Below are 6,402 nucleotides of genomic sequence, written 5' to 3'. Positions count from 1 at the left end.
CTTCTGACTGTTGAAGCATAAGGAACTTTCTTCATTTTCTCCTTCTCCTCGTCACTTGATGGACTCTGCTCCGAGTTCAGCTTAAAGTGACTTGCAAAAGGAGAACCAACTGGCTTTGCATTGTTCATACTGAACCTGTCCAACACCTTTTCGATGTATTTCTCCTGTGATAACCATATCTTCTTGGTTTTTCTATCACGAGAGATCTGCATGCCCAATATTTCCTTTGCTGGCCCCATGTCCTTCATTGCAAAGGTCTTACTCAGTTCCTTTTTAAGCCTGTCAATTATAGACATATCTTTTCCAAGGATAAGCATATCATCAACATATAACAAGAGAATAATAAAATTCTCACTGAACCATTTTATGTAGACACAATGATCTGCAGTCGATCTATTGTATCCATTTTCAGCCATAAATGAATCAAATTTCTTGTACCACTGTCTTGGAGCTTGCTTGAGCCCATACAAGCTCTTTTTCAACCTGCATACAAGATTTTCTTTACCTTTGACTTTAAAGCCTTCTGGTTGCTCCATGTATATCTCCTCCTCCAAATCACCATGGAGGAAAGCAGTCTTCACATCTAGCTGCTCAATCTCCAAGTCCAGGCTAGCAGCAATACCTAGAGCAATACAAATAGAAGACATTTTAACAACAGGAGAGAAAATCTCATCAAAGTCAATACCTTGCTTTTGACCAAAGCCTTTCACAACCAATCTAGCTTTGTACTTTGGTTGAAAGCATTGTTCTTGAGTCTTCAACCTGAAAACCCACTTGTTCTTCAAGGCCTTTCTTCCTTCTGGTAGTTCCACCAAATCATAAGTGTGGTTCTTCTGCAATGCATGCATCTCATCGTGCATAGCTATTAGCCATTGCTCTTTCTGCTCACACTCTTGTGCTTCCTGGTAACTCTCTGGTTCACCTGCATAAGTAAGCATCACATACTCATGTGGAGAATACCTTCTGGAAGGTTGTGACTCTCTGAAAGATCTTCTCAATTGGGGTTCTGGAAGAGGTTGTTCTCTAACTTCTTCCTGCTCAACATGGCCTGCGGGTAAATCAACATCCACCTTTGCATCATCTTCCTGCACTGTTCTTCCTTCAACTTGTGCCACTGGAGGAGTAACTGGATCTAAGTGGATAGATCCACCTGTAGAAGTCTGAATTGACACCTCTTTCTTGATATCTTCAAGTGTTTGGTCTTCAAAGAATACCACGTCTTTGGATCTGAATACCTTCTGCTTCTCTGGATCCCATAGCCTGTAGCCGAATTCGGCATCACCATATCCCAGAAAAATGCATTGCTTCGTCTTATCATCAAGCTTGGACCTCTCCTCCTTGGGGATATGTGCAAATGCCCTGCATCCAAATACGCTCAGGTGCTTGTAAGACACATCTTTTCCTGACCATACCCTATCTGCAACATCATTTGCTAAGGCATGAGCAGGAGACAAGTTGATCACATCAACTGTTGTTCTTAAGGCCTCGCCCCAGAATTTCTTTGGCAACTTGGATTGTGCAAGCATACACCTGATTCTTTTTGCAATTGTACGATTCATCCTTTCTGCAATTGCATTGTGTTGTGGGGTACCTGGAACTGTCAACTCATGGCGAATTCCATGAATTTTACAATATTCATGAAATGAACCTGTGTACTCGCCACCATTATCTGACCTGATGCATTTCAGTTGTTTTCCTGTTTCTCGCTCAACCATGGCATGAAATTGCTTGAATACATCAAGAACCTGATCCTTGGTTTTCAGAGGGTATGCCCAAACCTTCCTAGAGAAGTCATCTATAAAAGTAACAAAATAGAGTGCACCACTGAAAGTTTTCACATCAGTAAAACCATTAACAGTTTTTGTTCTCAGAGGACCACAAACATCAGTATAAATTCGCTCCAGAATGTGAGATTTTCTATGAAAGGCATTTCTAACAAAGGATACTCTATGTTGCTTACCAGCTAAGCAATGAACACACGGGTTTAGACGTGTACCTTTTAACTCTGGGAGTTGCTCCCTCTTAGCAAGAATCTGCAAGCCCTTCTCACTCATGTGGCCTAATCGACTGTGCCACAAATCAATAGAAGAGTCCTCAGTTGTATTCAACTGTCCCTTGCATACCTTGCCTTGCATCTTGTAAAGAGTACAACATCTCTTTCCTCTGGTCTGAACCAATGACCCGCTGCTGAGTTTCCACTGTCCTTGGCTAAAAACACTGTTTCTGCCATCTTCATCAAGCTTTCCTACTGAAAGCAAATTCAATCTCAAGTCTGGAACATGTCTGACATCCTTGAGCACCAACATGTACCCAAGACTGGTCTGGAGATGAATATCTCCAATACCTATAATTTCTGACGTTTCTGTGTTTCTCATTCGGACAACACCAAAATTACTGGTCCTGTATGTACTGAAATATTCTCTCTGTGGTGTGGCATGGTACGAGGCTCCTGTGTCTATGACACAATCTGTATCCTGACATACACAGATACATGGATCATTAGTAGTAGACAAAATCACAAGCTCACCTTCAACTGTGGCTGTGGTATCTTCTTTGGTTTCTGATGATTCTGTCTCTTTCCCTTTTTTCTGATTTTTCTTTGGCTCTTTGCACTGATTCTGGAAGTGCCCTTTCTTTCCACAATTGTAGCAAGTGATGTCCTTCCTTGACCTGGACTTGCTCCTATATCTGCGGTCATTTTTCCTGTCCTTTGACCGACCCCTGCCTTTGGATGAACTCACCATCAATCCTTCACCAGAATCCTCATTCGGTGATGGTATTCTCCTAATTTCATTGGAAATGAGCGTACCTGTGACCTCTTTCATATCCAATGTTTCTTTTCCATAAATTATGGTTGTCACAAGATGCTCATAAGATGGTGACAATGAGGTTAGTAACAACAAAGCTTTATCTTCATCTTCAAGTTTAGCATCCAGACTAAACAGACCAGCAATAATCTTATTAAACACACTAAGATGGTCAAGAATGGGAGTACCTTCCTTCATACGAAGACTATAAAGTTGTTTTTTGAGGTGTAACTTGTTGGACAAGTTCTTGGTCATGTAGAGGCTCTCTAGCCGCAACCACAATCCCGCTGTTGTCCTCTCTTCCATCACGTTACACATGACTTCATCTGATAGACACAACTCAATCACACCAGCAGCTCTCAAGTCAAGATCATCCCATTCATCATCGGTCATACTTTCTGGCTTATTTGCCTTCCTGACAAGAGCCTTGTGCAACCCTTGCTGTCCAAGTAGAGCTTTCACCCTTCTTTGCCATAAAGAAAAGTTTTCTTTGCCATCAAACCTCTCCACCTCAAACTTAGAGCTAACTGACTTAGAAGACATGATTTTCCACGAACCAGCTCTGATACCACTTGTAGAGAAATTAAGATAACAAAAATATGCGGAAGCAATATAAGATCTAACAAAGGCACAATCAAATCACAACACAAGGGTTTACGTGGTTCGGTCAACACGACCTACATCCACAGGGCACGGAGAGAATAATCCACTATAATGAAAGTAGAGAGTACAATGTAGAGAGTACAACGTTCAATAGCTTGCCCAAAGCTAAAGATAATAACAACAAAGAAATCACAGGAAGAAATGAATACAAGATTACCTCTCGGGTGCACAACCCGAGTTAAAGCCCACACCACAACCAACACCTCTCTCTGAGGATTAATGCGTAGTGACGAACCTTCTTCCTTCCTTTTCTTCTTTCTACTCTCTCTCTCTCACTTCTCTCTCTGCACACTACACACAGCCACTCTACCCTTTTTCCACCTAGCACAGAGTCTCTACACCCCTATTTATAGATGACATAGAGTCTTCTAGATATGAACCTCCTAGAAGTGAGCCTTCTAGACTCATTCCAGAAACCGAAGGAGTTTTAACCCTTCAACTTCCTACATTAATGGGAGTTAGGTGGCTATTCCACTTCTCCACATCATTAAATGAGGGGATAGGGCTAACCCTTCAACTTCTTCTGCATTAATGACAAGTGGGTGGCTAATCCACTTCCCCATACCATTAATGAGGGATAGGGCTGGACCCAACAGAAACAGGATACCTATAAGACAAACTCTCCTTCTGTGGAGCTGCATCCGGAGACCCGGGATTTCTGATAAATTCTCCATTGTCAGACCTCGTCTCTTGATGTCTTTCCCCCTTTCTCTCCTTCAATTCATCTAGTAACTCCCTCATCGTGAATGTTCGTCCACCTTCCTTCAGCGGCGGCTCAGCTTTTCCATTTTCTTCCGAAGGAGGATCTCCTATGGCTCGAATTCCAGAATTCTTCTCATCTTTCCTTGGATCTGCATCATCTTCTGCAATCTCAGGCACCGACCGATCTCCATTCTGCAAATCCGATCCATCAGTTGCATTTTCCACAATTTCGGGCTCCGGCTCATCGCTCCGCAAATCTGATCCATCGATTGCACTTTACATAATTTCTGGCTCCGGCTGATCGCGCTGCAAATTCGATCCATCGATTGAATTTTCCACGATTTCGGGCTCCGGCTGATTGCTCTGCAGATCCGAACTATCGATTGAATTTTCCACGATTTCATCGGTCTGCAAATCCGATCCATCGATTGCATTTTCCACGATTTCGACCTCCGGCTGACCGCTCCGCAAATCCGACTCACCGATGCTCTTATTCGGCTTGGATTCATCGGCATTGCCAGACATCTCGAGGAATTGAGAATCAACAAAAGCAAAGAATACGCAAATTGGAAGAGCAGGCCTGGAACGCCACTCCACTTCGTCTCCGAAGTAGATCGCGGAAACCCTAATTCTCTGCAGAAGATCCCCGAAACCCTAGAGAGAGAGCGTGCAGCGAAGCCTGGGATTTGCGTATGATACGAGCGCGGGAGAAGTGGCGGACGCGCGCGCGTTTCTTTACACTGTGAGGTCGCCAAATTTATAACGGTAAACGATGGCAACTTCCGCTTCTTGCTCATGCTACAGAACTGCCCTTGATTCAGAAAAGAATTACAACTTTAGGAAACAATTTTTTTTATTTCTGAGGGTATCTCTTGATATTTCATCGTTGCTTTCCAAGTCGCTGGCTCTAAACGGGTCGGGCATGGATCCAATCCAGGGTGGATATAAACTGATTTAGCTTAAGGCCACATTTGAAAGCAAGAAAAATTTTTATGATAAATTTTTTTAGCTTGTTTCTGTAGCATGAAATAAATGAAGCCAAGAAATGTGAGAAAAATGATAGAGAGGCAAGTGATTTAACTAGAGAAGCCAGACGGTGAAAAAAGGCCTAAGAGTCGGGAAAGAGTTATCTGAAAATGGTGGTGAATAAGAGAAAGATAAAGATGAAGGAAGCTCTTACAGTGACAGCTCATGGAATGAGATGTGTTGTGGGAAATGGTTGCCATGATGCAAAGAGAATTTTTGATAGATTTTTTTGTGTGTGTGCCTCCACCCTAAACGTGAAAGAATTCATATAAAAAAACACATTTTTAAGGTCTTTCCTTTCCAAGAAAATTTCTCATTTTGGAATTGTTAATGTAGCAGTAATTCATTTTTTTCTACTTTCACTTTTCCTACTATTTTCTCATTTCGGACAAAGAGGGCATTACGTAGAATGTAAACATTTTTTATTGGAGCCAGATGTAACCAATACCAGATTACTAATTAGATGTTGCTAAAGGATTGATCCCTCCTCCTTATGCACTCTAACATGCAAAATAATGTTAGTACCTAATCTATATAAACACTAAAGCAAGAAATAATTCAAAATAAAGAACAATTTAATAAAATAACTAATAACTGAATATCTAATTAACTAAAATAGTAAAAAAATAATTGATAAAGTACAATTAAACTAATTCTAATATTAACGAAAATCACAACTACCCTACAAACGCTAATGAATCAAACAACAACTAAGTAATTAACTAAACTAATCTAATTAAATTTACTAGCTTTTGACATAATAACAAAATCTAATCTAACTACAAATAATAAAAAATAAATAAAATTAAAGATTAAAACCTAATTCTAAAAAAAATACTAATTACCTTCATTACTAGTCAAGCAAAAAATATAGGCACAAACTTTGGAAAATTGGGGTTTTAAAAATGTAAACGGGGTCAGATTGCTCTGAATTTTTACAAAGACATTCTAGACACACTCAGGGATCAAACCCAAATTATAGAATTTAAAATTTCTTCCTAAATCCTCATAAAATAATTTTTAAATTTACAAAAATACCCTTTGACAGTAAAGAATCAAAACAGGAATTTCTGCGTAACCAGTTTTCAAAATCAATTTAATCAACGTAAAAATTTTTAAAATTTGGCATAGACACAGTAGACATGATGATGAACTCAGTATAAAAATTTTAGGTCAAAACTCGTTGAAAACACACATAAAATCA

This window comes from Nuphar pumila, chromosome 4 (assembly GCF_984573655.1).
Source record: "Nuphar pumila chromosome 4, dmNupPumi1.hap1.1, whole genome shotgun sequence".
NCBI lineage: Eukaryota > Viridiplantae > Streptophyta > Magnoliopsida > Nymphaeales > Nymphaeaceae > Nuphar > Nuphar pumila.
Note: the sequence above shows the minus strand (reverse complement) of the source record.